Below are 16,587 nucleotides of genomic sequence, written 5' to 3'. Positions count from 1 at the left end.
AGGAATGTCATTTTTTTTGTTACAAAATATAGCTTATTTTAAATGTTTTGCCTTCTTCCAACCAGAAGCAGCTTTTCAGTTATTCATTTATGTATCTAAGGATGAGTGACTGATGTAATAATTGCTCAATGATACGAGCCATTGTCCTTCTATCTGCTCAAGGAACAAACATGATCAGATACAAACAGTCACAAATATGGACTTGCACTTTGCTTGACTCATTAAGGGTCAAAGTACTCCTCATGACAAAGCGGTAGGATTGTTTGGAATGGTAGGATTGGGGCACAGAGCATGAACTGCTTTCCCCTTTTCCACTCCAGTTAGCATCACTCCCTGGCACAGCCATATGGAAGGTGGCATTAGATATTCTTTTTGATTTTTCAATGCTTTTATTCATGACATGAGAGTATTTTACCTATTTGGTGTAGACATTGTGCACTTCTGGAAATGCGATTGAGGCCCTCTTGTGTATGAAGTTCATTTGCACAGAGGTTACTGGGCACATGAATTGACATTAACTGGTGCATGATACAAGACTGACATCACCTGCACAAATTTTGTCATGTATATGAGATTTGGAAAAGAAAGCAGTTCCAGCGCCATTTAAAAGGCCTGTGCCTGTCAGCTGCTGCCAGAGAGGTGAATCATTTTCCTTCCCTAAGATAGGATCCTTCATTTTAACTTTCTCATCTGCAACAACTGTCCTCCACAATCTCACAAATGGCCTCCACTCCCTGCTGATATCCTCATGGTGCTATGGATCTTTTCCCTGAATGCCAACTGAACTCCTTCTCTTCACTGCAATCTTTGATAATGGCCCTGCTGTCCAATTATCAACCATTCTCGACACCAGTCTCTGGCTCTTCCAAATCATATTCCCAGTGTTGTCTCCACCCCTGCACCCCTCTCATTGCATTGTCCCAGAGTATTCTCCCAGCCATGATCCAGTCTTCACTGAGGATATACTGAGAGACTTCAACATCCATCACCAAGCGTTGCTATTAACTGTACTGGCTGAACCCTGATGCCATAGCTGCCAGAACGGGCTTGCAGCAACTATGAAAGAACCACATAAGGAAAAAATGCATTGGGTTTCCCTTCCACCAGCCCACCGATTAAAAATAGAAACATAGAAAACCTACAGCACAATTCAGGCCCTTCAGCCCACAAAGCTGTGCCAAAAATGTCCCTACCTTAGAAATTACTAGGCTTACCTATAGCCCTCAAAAGTCTCTTAAAAGACCCTATCGTATCCGCCTCCACCACCATTGCCGGCAGCCCATTCCACGCACTCACCACTCTCTGAGTAAAGAACTTACCCCTGACATCTCCTCTATACCTACTCCCCAGCACCTTAAACCTATGTCCTCTTGTGGCCACCATTTCAGCCCTGGGAAAAAGTCTCTGACTATCTACCCAATCAATGCCTCTCATCAACTTATACACCTCTATCAGGTCCCCCCTCATCCTCTGTCGCTCCAAGGAGAAAAGGCCGAGTTCCCTCAACCTGCTTTCATAAGGTATGCTCTGCATTCCAGGCAGCATCCTTGTAAATCTCCTCTGCACCCTCTCTATGGCTTCCACATCCTTCCTGTAGTGAGGTGACCAGAACTGAGCACAGTACTCCAAGTGGGGTCTGACCAGGGACCTATATAGCTGCAACATTACCTCTTGGCTCCTAAATTCAATTCCCCGATTGATGAAGGACAATACACCATATGCCTTCTTAACCACAGAGTCAACCTGTGCAACTGCTTTGAGTGTCCTATGGACTCGGACCCCAAGATCCCTCTGATCCGCCACACTGCCAAGAGTCTTACCATTAATACTATATTCTGCCATCATATTTGACCTACCAAAATCAACCACTTCACACTTATCTGGGTTGAACTCCATCTGCCACTTCTTAGCCACTTCTTAAAGATGTGTTTGTCTATGGTAATAGTGTTAGGAGTGAACAATTAAGCAGTCAGGAGGAGGAGACTTCAAGGGACATCCCTGCCTCGATGACTGTAGAGACCAACAGTTGCACTAGAGACAGCAGAGTCAGTAGATCCCAGCAACATCTTGGCTTAGTGCTGAAGATTTCCACTTCAGAACCAGATGTAGCTCTAATCAGGCTCTTTTGGTATAGCAATAGCATTGCATCCACCTGCCACTGTGCAAAGTTTTCCCAGGTATGTCATACTCACTACAGTGGGGTAAATCCTATCAAGTTTATTACCACTCTCTCAGTCTACCATCTAGTCATCAGCAAAATGATGGAAGATATCATTGATACTGCTATCATCACCACTTGGTCACTGATGTTGTTTGTGATCTCAAAGGAGTCTGAGGAGAGTTTGTATGTCACCAAAGACTCTTGCAAATTTCTATAAATGTATGGCTTCTATAAACGCATTCTGACTGGTTACATCACAGCCTGGTATGGAGGCTCCAATGCACAGGATTGCAAGAGACTGCAGAGGATTGTAGACTCAGCCAGCTCCATCATGGGCACAACCCTCCCCACCATCCAGGACATCTTCAAGAGGTGGGCAACCATCATTAAGGACCCACAACATTCGAGACATGCCCTCTTCTTTTACTACCATAGTGGAGGAGGTACAGACCCACACTCAACGATGTAGGAACAGCTTTTTCCCCTCCACCATCAGATTTCTGAATGGTCCATGAACCCATTCCTTTTTTTTGCACTATTTATTTTGTAATTTATAGTAATTTAATGTCTTTGCATTCTACTGCTGCCACAAAACAATAAATTTCACAACATATAAGTAGTGACAATAAGCCTGATTCTGATTCTGACATTTGCTGACATACCTTTTTATAGCCTTGGTACAGACTTAAATAAAAGAACTGAATTTCAGAGGTGAGGTGAGAGTAACTGCCCTTCACATCAAGGCAGTATTTGAATTAGTACAATAACAAGAAGCCCTAGTAAAACTGAAATCCATTGGAATAAAAGAGAAGACTCTCTTCTGATTTAAGTGATATGTAGAACAAAAGGAAATGATTGTTATTGCTGGAGGCTAATTGTCTCAGTCAAATGATGTTGTTGCTGGAGCCCTTCAGGATGGTGTCCTCGGCCCAACTGTCTTCAACTCCTTCAATGACTTTTCAATGATTGGATATCTTTTTCTTTACTAGACTCACTGGGCCAAAGGTGCTGTATTGTTCTATGACCCTATGACTCCAGCAGCCACTTTCATGTCAAAAGGAATCCTGCTGCAAGTTTCTTTTACATACGTTATGATTATCAAAGGTAATCATAGTGGAAGTCCTAAGTCACTGGAATTCTGTCAGTCAGATGAGATTTCCCTCCAATAGCTTATTGGCAAAAATATATAAGAAAAATCACACAGAATCCTGATGCAGGGTTTTGACCTGAAATGTCGACAATTCCTTTCCTCCCAGAGATGTTGCTCGACTCGTTGAGTTCTTCCAGCAGATTGTTTGTTGCTCCAGGTTTCAGCATCTGTAGTCTCGTGTCTCTAGCTTATTGGTAGATATTATTAGTAGATCAATGTAAAAATATTGTGTAATTTTTCTTGTATATATTGAATATATTTTGTAAATTTTACACATTAAAACTGTTCACACTAATTATATACGATGATAAGAAATTGTACTTTTTCCTGTTTCATCAAAGCCCTTTTTCTGTGTCATAAGGCCATTTAATAATGCAGCACAGAAACAGGATCTTTGTTCCGCACTAACCATTGACACCTATGTATTTACGTATATTAATGGTGTAATCCTAAATCAATCCCACTTTATTCTCCTGGCATTCCCATCAATTCCCCCACAGATTCTACCACACACCTAAATACCAGTAGCCAATTAACCTACCAATCCACACATCTTTGGGATCTGGGAGGAAACCAGAGCACCCAGAGTAAACCCACACAGTCACAGGGACAACACGCAAACTCTACACAGACAGCACCAGAGGTCAGAATTGAACCCGGGTCACTGGAGCTGTGAGGTGGCAGCTTATCCAGCTGCACAGTTGTGCTGTTCCAATTTTAATTTCTTGAAAAAAAAAGGAGGCACATGTCCGCTACCATGTTTAGGGCTTCTGTCTGGTTCTGGCAGAAGGACCACCAATTAATTCAAGGCTTGGATGTGTTGGGACTTGGCTTTGTGATGAAATTCCCAATCAGCTTGAAAGAATGGAGTTGACCCATCTTTTATGATGCCACTGACATAAAACGGACAGATACAAGGAAAGAGACCACAATTCGCAGTTTCCATGTACCTGACCATTATATTGGATGATTGTCAGAAATGCATATGAAGCTATGCCAAGCTGGGAAATTATTTTATCAGGTTTCATATGCTGGCCTAGGCCAGGTGCTTGGTCTTGAACCCCAATAAAGTTAAAAAATAAGTGTCAAAAATGCAACCTCATTTTCATGCTAAGAAAGACATGAATAGTTCCAATCCAGATCTGGCACAGTATATCGGAGCTTCCACCTTCTGAAGTTGAGAGTTATAGACTCATAGAGTGACACAGAACAGAAACAGGTCTTTTGGCCCACCATGTTCATGCCAACCATCAAGTACCTATGTACACTAATCCCATTTAATAGCACTTGGTCCATCACCTTGTACACCTTGATGCTTGTCCAGATACTTCTTAAATGTTGCAAGAATACCTGTATCCATCAACACCCTCAGACAGTGCATTCCAGATTACAGCCACTCTCTTGGTGAAAATATTCTTCCTCAGATCCCTTCTAAATATCTTTACCTTAAACTTATGCCTTCGAATTTTAGACATCATGCTATTGGGAAAAATTTCCTACCATCTACCCTCTCTGCCCCTCATAATTTTCTGTACCTCTATCTGGTTCCCACCTCAGCTTCCAGTTGTCTCTGTGTCTAGTACTATAATCCCAAGCAAACTTGTCACCAAACTCTGATTCCTAGGACTCAACACTTCCCTCTGTAAATGGATCCTTGACTTCCTAACCAACAGACCACAATCAGTGAGAATAGGCAGCAATACCTCCAGCATAATTATTCTCAACACTGGTGCCCCACAAGGCTGCGTCCTCAGCCCTCTACTCTACTCCCTATACACTCATGACTGTGTGGCCAGATTCTGCTCTAACTCCATCTACAAATTTGCAGATGATACCACCATTGTAGGCTGTATCTCAAACAGCAATGAGTCAGAGTACAGGAAGGAGATAGGGAGCTTAATGGCATGGTGTCATGACAACAACCTTTCCCTCAATGTCATTAAAACAAAAGAGCTGATCATTGACTTCAGGAGGGGGGCGGTGTACATGCACCTGTCCACATCAACGATGCTGAGGTCGAGAGGGTTGAGAGCTTTAAGTTCCTGGGAGTGAACATCACCAATAGCTTGTCCTACTCAAATCAAGTAGATGCCGTGGCCAAGAAAGCTCACCAGTGCCTCTACTTCCTCAGGAGGCTAAAGAAATTTGGTTTGTCCCCTTTGACACTCACCAACTTTTACCGATGCACCATAGAAAGCATCCTACCTGGATGTATCACGGCTTGGTATGGCAACTGCTCTGCTCAGGACCACAAGAAGCTGCAGAAAGTTGTGGACACAGCCCAGTGTATAACGGACACCAGCCTCCCCTCCATGGACTCTGTCTTTACCTCTCGCTGCTTTGGCGAAGCAGCCAGCATATTCTGCATGGAGGTCGGTGATCAGCGGTGTACCTCAAGGATCTGTTCTGGGACCCTTACTCTTTGTGATTTTTATAAACGACCTGGATGAGGAAGTGGAGGGATGGGCTAGTAAGTTCGCTGATGACACAAAGGTTGGAGGTGTTGTGGATAGTGTGGAGGGCTGTCAGAGGTTACAGGGGGACATAGATAGGATGCAGAGTTGGGCTGAGAAGTGGCAGATGGAGTTCAACCCAGATAAGTGTGAAGTGGTTGATTTTGGTAGGTCAAATATGATGGCAGAATATAGTATTAATGGTAAGACCCTTGGCACTGTGAAGGATCAGAGGGATCTTGGGGTCCAAGTCCATAGGACGTTCAAAGCAGCTGCACAGGTTGACTCTGTGGTTAAGAAGGCATATGGTGTATTGTCCTTCATCAATTGGGGAATTGAATTTAGGAGCCGAGAGGTAATGTTGCAGCTGTATAGGACCCTGGTCAGATCCCACTTGGAGTACTGTGCTCAGTTCTGTTCGCCTCACTACAGGAAGGATGTGGATGCCATAGAAAGAGTGAAGAAAAGATTTACAAGGATGTTGCCTGGAATGCGGAGCATGCCTTATGAAAACAGGTTGAGTGAACTTTGCCTTTTCTCCTTGGAGTGACAGAGGATGAGAGGTGACCTGATAGAGGTGTACAAGATGATGAGAAGCATTGATCGTGTGGAAAGTCAGAGACTTTTTCCCAGGGCTGAAATGGTTACCACAAGAAGACAGAGGTTTAAAGTGCTGGGAAGTAGGTATAGAGGAGATTTCAGGGGTAAGTTTTGTACTCAGAGAGTGGTGAGTGCGTGGAATGGGCTGCTGGCAATGGTGGTGGACGCGGATACTGTAGGGTCTTTTAAGAGACTGTTGGATAGGTACATGGAGCTTAGAAAAATAGAGGGCTATGGGTAAGCCTAGTAATTTCTAAGGTAGGGACATGTGCGGCACAACTTTGTGGGCCGAAGGGCCTGAATTGTGCTGTAGGTTTTCTATGTTCTATGTTCTAAAGACTCACCCACCCGGGTCATTCTCTCTTCTCTCCTCTTCCATCATGTAGAAGATACAGGAGCCTGAGGACACGTACCACCAGACTTAAGGACAGCTTCTACCCCACAGTGATAAGACTATTGAACAGTTCCCTTATATGATGAGATGGACTCTGACCTCATGACCTACCTTGTTGTGACCTTGCACCTTATTACACTGCACTTTCTCTGTAGCTGTGACACTGTTATTGTTTTTACCTGTACTACATCAATGCAGTCTATACTAACTCAATGTAACTGCACTGTGTAATGAATTGACCTGTACGATCGGTACACAAGACAAGTTTTTCGCTCTGTACCTTGGTACAAGTGACAATAATAAACCAATACCAATACCATAGTAGCACTGGTACATGCCAGATGCATATTACAGTACTATCCAATTATGGACTATCTGTCAGGGTGGGGGCTTCAGGTGGGTTTGTTCCTAGCGCACTGTATAGGTCACAGGCTCATGGAACTTGGGTCAAAGAGCAGGTCATCTTACCCCAATGTATCTTTAAAACTTCTAGCTACCACACATCATGGTTAGTTAATTAAATAATCAGATGTAGAATTATTTAGATAAGATGTCTTTATTAGTCACATGCGCATCAAAACACACAGTGAAATGCATCTTTTGCATCGAGTGTTCTGGGGGCAGCCTGCAAGTGTCGCCACGCTTCCGGCACCAACATAGCATACCCACAACTTCCTAACCCTTACGTCTTTGGAATGAGGGAAGAAACCGGAGCACCCGGAGGAAACCCATGCAGACACGGGGAGAATGTACAAACTTCTTACAGACAGTGGCCAGAACTGAACCCGGGTCGTTGGTGCTGTAATAGTGTTACGCTAACTGCTACACTACCGTGTCTGCCTCATCATATATGTTCAAAGCATTTGATTATTCAGTATATTTCTGGAATTAGTAAATTGGTAAATTAGTTTATTATTGACACATGTACCAAGGTACAGTGAAAATCTTTGTGTTGCATGCCATCCATACAGATTATTTCAATACAACAGTGCATTGAGGTAGTACAAGGGAAAACAAAAACAGAATGCAGAATAAAGTGGTACAGTTACAGACAAAATGTAGTGCAGGCAGACAATAAGGTGTAAGGCTATAACAAGGTAGATTGTGAGGGCAAGAGTCCACCTTATCATACTAGGGGACCCTTCAGTAGTCTTATAACAGTGAGATAGAAGCTGTCCTTGATCCTGGTGGTACGTGCTCTCAAGCTTTTGTATATTCTGCCCGATGGGAGGGAGAAGTGAGAATTTCTGTGGTGGGTGGGATCTTTGATTATGTTGGCTGCTTTACCAAGGCAGCGAGAAGTATAGTCAGAGTCCATGGAGGGGAGGCTTGTTTCTGTGATGTGCTGAGCTGTGTCCACAACTCTCTGCAGTTTCTTGCTGTCCCGGGCAGAGCAGTTGCCAAACCAAGCCATGATGCATCCAGATAGGATGCTTTCTATGGTGCATCTATGGTGAGGGTCAAAGGGGACATATATTTCTGATGGAGCCAAGGTTAACCTACATCTTGGTATCTTCTCTGGAACAACAGTTAGTTCACCCACTAAAGGCACACTTTTTGGTTATGAAGTCATTTAAAATATACCTTTCAGCTCGAGAATCACTTCAACCTTTGCATGGTAAATGAACATGTGAATCACTGATACAGAAAACAAGAGATTTCCCTTATACCAGATTCCTCCCTTTGACTGGGTGGGGGAGGGGGGGGGGTGATGGGTTTAGAATGTGGCAACCTGGTGGAATGGAGATGGGGGGGTGAGGGAATAGAATAAACAATAACCTAACAAGTAAGGCAACAGAAAAGAAGTCATGGCACATTTCATTAACCTGTAGTGTTTTGTTATTACTGCAATGTGTGTTTCAGTTATTTTTGTTGCTACCTTCAGACAAGTTAAATGACAACATATTGCTGATTACTGAAAATTATTTGTGTTACATTGGTATCTGATGAAATAACTAATACGGCATTACAGCCCAGATTTGTGATAAATTTTACACTTGATTCATATCTGAATAAAAGAGGCTTCTGTTTACTGGTTATGAAGATCTCCTATTACTTTGTCAATTGGTGTAAAGACAATGTTCCAAAAAAAATTACCATGTCATTTAGTTGATTTGTGTGTGTCTGTTTTTAGATTTTTTTCTGAAATAATGAGCGCTACTATATGGCATCCTGCAAATTGTTTTTCTGAGAGATTGACACAAGCAGGCATTTAATAATATAACTACTCTGTTTATTAAGTAAGGTCTACTACTGATAGTTAGCTGTGTTTGGGCATCCTAATGAACATTACATAAACCCCACTAATAAATCTCTATTTATAGATTTGAAATTGTACCAATGCGTCCTTTGATGATCACATTTATATCATCAGGTTGGCAAATAGATCTTACGACAGGGAATTCTACTATTAACTAGAGGTTTTGTTCATGAATCAGGAAACTGGATCTGAAACCAATGTTTCTCTGGCTGACATACTGGTAATATTAGTTCCATTGCAAGTGTTAAAGAAACTTATTAAGCTTTCTCCTATTAGTTGTTTTCTTTATTTCTCTGCATTGAAGTCTTCTCCATCATCATTTATTACATAACCACCCTTTCAGTCTGATGGTAGTCTCTATTTTGACCACACACATTTACAACAAACATGAATTATCTGGATATAAAATTTGTCTTACATTTTGCATGGTAATTATGCAAAGTAATAATTCAAGATCTAATGAAATTCTATAAAAATAAAAACATCTCAGGAATTTTAGGAATAAAATATAATGTATTTCATATCTATACATATAATGAAAGTCTGCAACTTCAAATAATGATTTGAAGAAAATAAATGCAATATCAAGTCAAGTAGCTTTGAAACTGCTCTTTTGACAAGTTTATTTTTCGTCTGAAATGGGAAGTCTTCTGGCTAACCATGCAGAGCAGTAGTTACAGCATATTACATTCTGTTTTCATTTTATTTCTGTCCCCTCCCAGCAAAGAGAGAGAGTAACCAAATGACTTGCACCAAAGCTTTTGTCAATACAGCTCCAGAGAGGGCTGCTGAGTGATGTAGAAGACTTATTTCGTTATCTTGCTTGTTGATTTGGTATTTATTTTCTATAAAAATGCTTAAACTGACTTGGGCAACTTCAAGTCCATTAGACTTGCTTCTGTAACTAACAAAGTAACAGAATTGATCATGAGAAATATTATTGTAGAACATTTATAACATTTAGGATTATCAAGTGGTGCAGCTCCTGGAACTGCTGCTTGACAACTCCAGTGACCTGAGTTCTATTTTGACCTCCAGTATTGTCTGTGTGCTCTACATGTTCTCCTTGTAAACGTGAAGGCTTCATCTGAGTGCTCCAGTTTCCTCCCAAAAACATGCTGGTTGGCAGCTTAATTGGCAACCGTAAATTGCTTATGGTAAGAAGGTGAGTGGTAGAATCTGGGGAGAGTTGATGGGACTGTGGGAGAACAAAATAGGATTGCTGTTGGAGTGGTGTAAGTGGGGGCTTGAAGGTCAGTGTGCCAAAGGGCTTGTTTCCATGATGTACTATTCTATGGCTCTGAATACAGCCTTGTAATTGGGAACAAACAATGTCTCAGAAAAAGAAAATTTTGCATGACCTTGTGACATTTTGTTAAATGATAGATTTTCAGAAGACTTGCATTGAAGTTCCATGTGAGAGGCACAAGCTTAAGATGATGTATTGTAGGTATAATTTGTGGAAAGAGAAACAGTTAACATTTCAGGTCTGAAACCCTCGGTTCTGATGAAGGATTCAGGACCTGAAACATTAACTGTTTCTCTTTCAATAAATGCTGCTTGACTTGCTGTGTGTTTCCAGCATTTTTTGTTTCTAGTTCAGATTTCCAACACATAATTTTCACACAACAAGTAGATCTTGGAGGTAATGGCTTGCCATCTATTAGTGACTTTCAAAAATAATTCGGTAATGGGTGATTTAACCCTCCCCACTTTGCATATACCAGAAGATTAGGTACCTAAATTTGACTGGACTGCCTGAAATGTCACATCTTTGAACATGAGATGCTCTCCTGGGGAGGTGACAAAGGAACATATCAGAACTTGTAGGCATCCTGTTTAAAACACACAGATTAATATCCAATTATTTCATTGGCCTTTGATTAAATTATTATCTTTGGCTGAAGCAAACAAGTGACTGTGACTTTCCTGCCAGGCATAAAGAGTGAGAAAAATCTTGGGTTAGAAGAAACCAGTAAAGAATTTTAAGACAAGAACATATAAAGTAAGGGAGAAGCAGAAGTGCGCCCAATCTCTTTCATTTTATAACTTATCTTCTTGCAGGTCATTCTTTGATTCTAACTAGGTGCATGGATGTCGTTAATGTGCACAATGATGACAGTGAGGAATCACACCAGATAAGATAAGATTTCTTTATTAATCACCTGTACATTGAAACACACAGTTAAATGCATCTTATGTGTAGAGTGTTCAGGGGGAAGCCTGCAAGTGTCGCCACGCTTCCAGCGCCAACATAGCATGTCCACAACTTCCTAACCTGTACATCTTTGAAATGTGGGAAGAAACCGGAGCACCCGGAGGAAACCCACGCAGTCACAGGGAGAACGTACAAACTCCTCACAGACAGTGGCTGGAATTGAACTCAGGTCGCTGGCACTGTATAGTGTTACGCTAACTGCTACATTAATGTACTCTGCTTCTCTTCTTGCCAATGCTTTACACCACACAATACTGGACTCCCATTTTGTGGTCATTCTGGGTCAATGACTTGCAAGTGTGATATGGCCTGAAGTTAATTTTGCTTAGACTTGCCAGTCACACTTCCAATGTTGGGTACATTTAGTGTTCAACCCACCCATATTGTGCTTCCAGTTAAAATTCCTCCAAGTAAAAACCAATCAGATATACAAAATTCATATAAAAAAGGGCTGAGAAAGAAAAAAAAACTTAATTAAACAAGAAAATAATGTGTTCTCCATCACAACAACTATCAAATTCAATGGTCTATTGAATGTTAGGAGCAAAAATAATAATAGGAAAGAAAAAAGTAATGGAAAAATTCATAGAACTAAAAGCTGTCAGATCCCATGATGGACTATATCCTTGGGTTCTAACAGAGGTGACTAATAATATAATAACAATATTGGTGGGTAGAGACCTTCCAAAATGTTTTCTGAAATGCATTGAGGGATTGAAATGTAGCAAATATAATACTACCATTCAAAAAACAAGGGTGAGAGAGTAAGGAACAATGTGCCAGTTAACCTGACATCAGTCACTGGCAACATGCCAGAATCTATTTCCAAGATAACGGTATCAGGGCACTTCGAGAACTATCACATGATTAGGCAGAGTTTTCAACAGATCCTATCTTTTTTTTGGAGAATTTTACTAGTATGTTTAGATAAGGTGGAAACAATGGTCATCATATACTTGGATCTTCACAAAGAAAGCAGGCAGTTAAGTGCCACAGAAAAGGTTGTTGCACAAAACAGGAGGTGAAGAAGATGGGAGAAATATAGGAGGATGCACAGAGCATTGGTTAAAAGGAGAATACAGAGAGTAGAAATAAATGGGTGCTTTCACATTGGTAGGTTGTTACAAGTAAATGAAGGGAAATTGCTTCAAAAAGCAAGGGAAATCTTTGGAATTCTCTTCCTAATGGTGTTGTCCAATCACTGAATATAGTCAAGGCTATGTTGGATTTTTAGACTCTCAAGAAATCAAATGTTATGTGGATTGTGTAAAGATATTGAGTTGAGATCAATGATCCACCATGATGTTTTTGAATGGTGGAATAGGCTTGAGGAGCTCAGCGGCCTATTTGTGCTCTTACTTCATGAGTTTAATGGAATGCAAAGTTATGTCGCCAGATCATTAGAATATAATATTGAGATTGCCGTACTTAGGCCATTTTCTCATTTGTACGGCCATTTTACTTATATTTTTCTAACCAACTTCAAATTAAATTGTTGCTTTTCTTTAATACCTGTGATTGAAAACAGGTCTTGAAATCTAATTCATGCAAAATTACAACGAAATATATTTGAAAGAAATGCTCTATTCATCACAAGAATGCTTCACTATCCTCTCTATCTACATCATACAGTCAGCTTGCAACAGTGGAAACAAACTACTCAAGCATTTTTGAAATATGCCGAAGTAACTGTATCATTTGGGGATGTAATTAATTTGCTTTACAGAGTCATTGAAGAGTCTTCTTAGAAATTACATTCAAACGCAAGTATAAGTTAAATGCTTGATGGATTGCTAATGTATTTCTGACTAGGACAATTGAAGTTTAATATCAAGTACACAGTGCTCTGGGCAGAGTGAAGTGGATATTAATCTAAGTTCACTACCATCAGAGATATAGTGCGAAGCATTAAATAATCCATTGAGCCTAAAAACCATACAGATTTCTTTTGTAGATAACATCTGTGCTTGATTATTTTTGATGTTTGCCTGGTGTCAATCACATACTTTGTGCCCTTACAGTGCGTTTCGTGCACAATGGGTTGAAATTGGACATTTTGAATTTGCTGATCATTTATGAATAAACTAGAAGTGCATCGTGCAGAAATTAAAAATGACATAGTCACTTTGACATAGATACCCTGATTCCACATCTTCCAGCCTCACTTTTCAGTGGTCAGCATTAAGGTAAAGGATTCGGAGGGGTTCCCTTCACTGTTTGTAGCCTTCTTACTCAACTTAATTCTGAACTGCATTCTGCGATTACAGGCCCTTCAATCAGTCTGCAATGACAAGGAGCCACTTGTAACAGGTGAGTTCAGTGTGTGAGACTGAAAATGCCCAGATACACAGGAGAGTGCCATGGTCTCCTCCCCTGCATTTTCCCTCACTTTCATGGCAGGCTTATATGCTGCTAAACTGTGGCTAGCTTGGGGAAACTTCTTTAAGCTCCGGCTTCCCTGTCATCAATGTAGTGATGATCAGGCAGCTGTGAGCTGCAACAGTGTAGGTACTGATCTGGAGCATGGTTCTGTGTGCAAAACATCACAGCAATGCTTTTAATTGATTTTTATCCATTTTCACAAACTTTGGGGTAGATTCACAAGAACCTGAAATCCACTTTTGAGGCCCACCAACAGGAGAACTTGGTACTGGTTCTCATGGTAATAATCACTGGAGAAAATGTTCAACTTTGTGTGCTTTGTAAAATAAATATGAATCAGCAGCCTTTTTCACTTTTCTTCCAATTTGTGTTTCCATTGTCTGAAGGTCTGTAGAATTTTATGATTTAATTTAGCATGCTTCAAGGTACACTTTTTCTAGAGCGTGTGATTAAAGTAAAATTATATCATCTGAGCAAATAGTTGTGTTTTTCATCTTTGCCTATATGGGAGATAAGAATGTAAGAAAGCATGTAATAGGAAAAGGACATTCAGTGTGGCAAGGCAGCTCTGTCCATGGATTAGGAAAACCTATATTATCATAAATGTTACTTTCATCCACTCAACCTCCTGAGCAAACTTCTATGTAAATACTCCCTGATCTCCATGGGCAGTCAGCTCTAGCCTGGTTGCTTTCACATAAAACATTTACAGTATCTCATGTTCTTATACCCCAAAGGAAACCAAAGTATCCAATGGGCATTTGAGCCTTTGGAGTATGGAGTTATAAGAATGTCCTTTCCATTCTTATAACTCCATACCTGGCATCCATATCCAATGGGAACAGAGAATGCATTCAGTAAGAACATAAGAAACAGGAGCAGGAGTTGGCTCAGCAGATTCTCAAGCCTCCATCCCCTCAGAATCTTCAATAAGACTATCCCAAGTAATCAATAAGAACATGGCCATTAAGCTTCTCCAAATCCTATAAGTTCAATAGGAAAATGGGAATAAACAGCTACATTAAGCATTTATGTAATCTATGGTGGATTCTGTGATCTTCCGCTTAAGAAAGATCAAAAACTACAGTAAACAAATGCAAACTAAACACATCAATTCTTATATTCATTACTTAAATAAGAAATAAATGAAACAAAACAGTGCAAATTTAATTATATACAGTGGGATATCAATTAACCGCCATATCTAGCGGGCAGCGTCAGAGCGGGCAGCGGAGTGAGAGGGAGCAGAGTGGTTGGGCTTTGGCTCAACAGGCTCAGGCGTAGAGGGGCGAGGAAAGGTAGGTGACTTGAGTAAAGGAAGGAGTATGAGTGCAGTTTCATGTACTCGGTGTCAGGTGTGGGAGTTCCTGGAGTCTCCCTGCCTCCGGGAAGGCTACATCTGCACCTGGTGTGTCGAGCTGCAGCTCCTCAGGGACCGAGTTAGGGAACTGGAGATGCAGCTCGATGACCTTCATCTGATCAGGGAGAATGAGGAGGTGATAGAGAGGAGTTATAGGCAGGTGGTCACACTGGGGCCACAGGAGTCAGGCAAGTGGGTCACAGTCAGGAAGGGGAAGGGGAAGAGGCAGGTACTAGAGAGTACCCCTGTGGCTGTACCCCTTGACAATAAGTACTCCTCCCTGAGTACTGTTGGGGGAGACAGCCTACCTGGGGGAAGCAACAGTGGCAGTGTCTCTGGCACAGAGCCCGGCCCTGTGGCTCAGAAGGGTAGGGAAGGAGAGAGGAGGGCAGTAGTGATAGGGGACTCTACAGTTAGGTGGGCAGAGAGGCGACTCTGTGGACACAGGAAAGAAACTCAGAAGGGTTTCCCTCCCAGATGCCAGGGTCTGGGATGTTTCAGATCGCGTCCAAGATATCCTGCAGAGGGAGGGAGAACAGCCAGAGGTCGTGGTACATATTGGTACCAATGACATAGGTAGGGAAAGGAATGAGGTCCTGAAAGAAAAAGACTATAGGGAGTTAGGAAGGAAGTTGAGAAGCAGGACCTCAAAGGAGTAATTTTAGGATTACTGCCTGTGCCAAGGAACAAAATGAGGAGGAGGTTAAGTGCATGGCTGAGGGATTGGAGTAAGTGTCATGGTTTGCCGAGATTCGAGACTGACCAGGAGATGCAGAAGATTCTTCAAGAAGTTAAACCTTTATTTGCAAACAAAGGCTGTGACGGTCAGAGAACTCGTCACTGATCGCCCACTGGACGCAGCTCATGGCACCTTTTTTATACACCTTCCTAGCCCCATCAGCATAGCTTAATCAAGTTAGTTTCAACTACATATTTACATCTTATCACAGATCACATGTCCCTCAACCTAGTGTATTTCGCCACAATTGTTTTCTAATCTAGTTACAATGTGCTTGTATTTTGCCACAGTTATTTTCTGATCCCTAGTTATCTCTGCAGTGCAGACATTGTTACTGGGTGCTGAGTCATGCTAAGGTTGCTGCTCTTGCATCACTGTCGGATCATCTGACTCTTCCTGTGTGCGGGCTTTCTCTTCCCTTCAATGAAGAAGGAGATGGAGCCAGCGCCATCTTGCGCACAGAACAGCTTATGAGTGGACATGTGTGTGCAGCCTTTATTTTCCAAATATTCTATATAAGGAGCAGGGATTCAGATTTCTGGATCATTGGGGCAGGTATGACCTGTACAAAGAGGACAGGTTGCACTTGAATCCCAGGGGGACCAATATCCTGACGGGGAGGTTTGCTAAGGCTACTGGGGGGAGTTTAAACTAGAATTGTTGGGGGGTGGGATCCGAACTGGAGAGACTGGGGAAGAGGTGTTTGGCTCTCAAATAGAGAAAGCTAGTAGAAGGTACGAGAGGGAGGATAGGCAGGTGATAGAGAAGGGACATGCTCAGATCAGTTTGAGATGTGTTTATTTTAACGCAAGGAGTATTGTGAACAAGGCGGATGAGCTTAGAGCTTGGATAAATACTTGGAGCTACGAT

The sequence above is a fragment of the Pristis pectinata genome, chromosome 9, assembly GCF_009764475.1.
Source record: "Pristis pectinata isolate sPriPec2 chromosome 9, sPriPec2.1.pri, whole genome shotgun sequence".
NCBI lineage: Eukaryota > Metazoa > Chordata > Chondrichthyes > Rhinopristiformes > Pristidae > Pristis > Pristis pectinata.
This window is presented reverse-complemented; position numbering follows the sequence as displayed.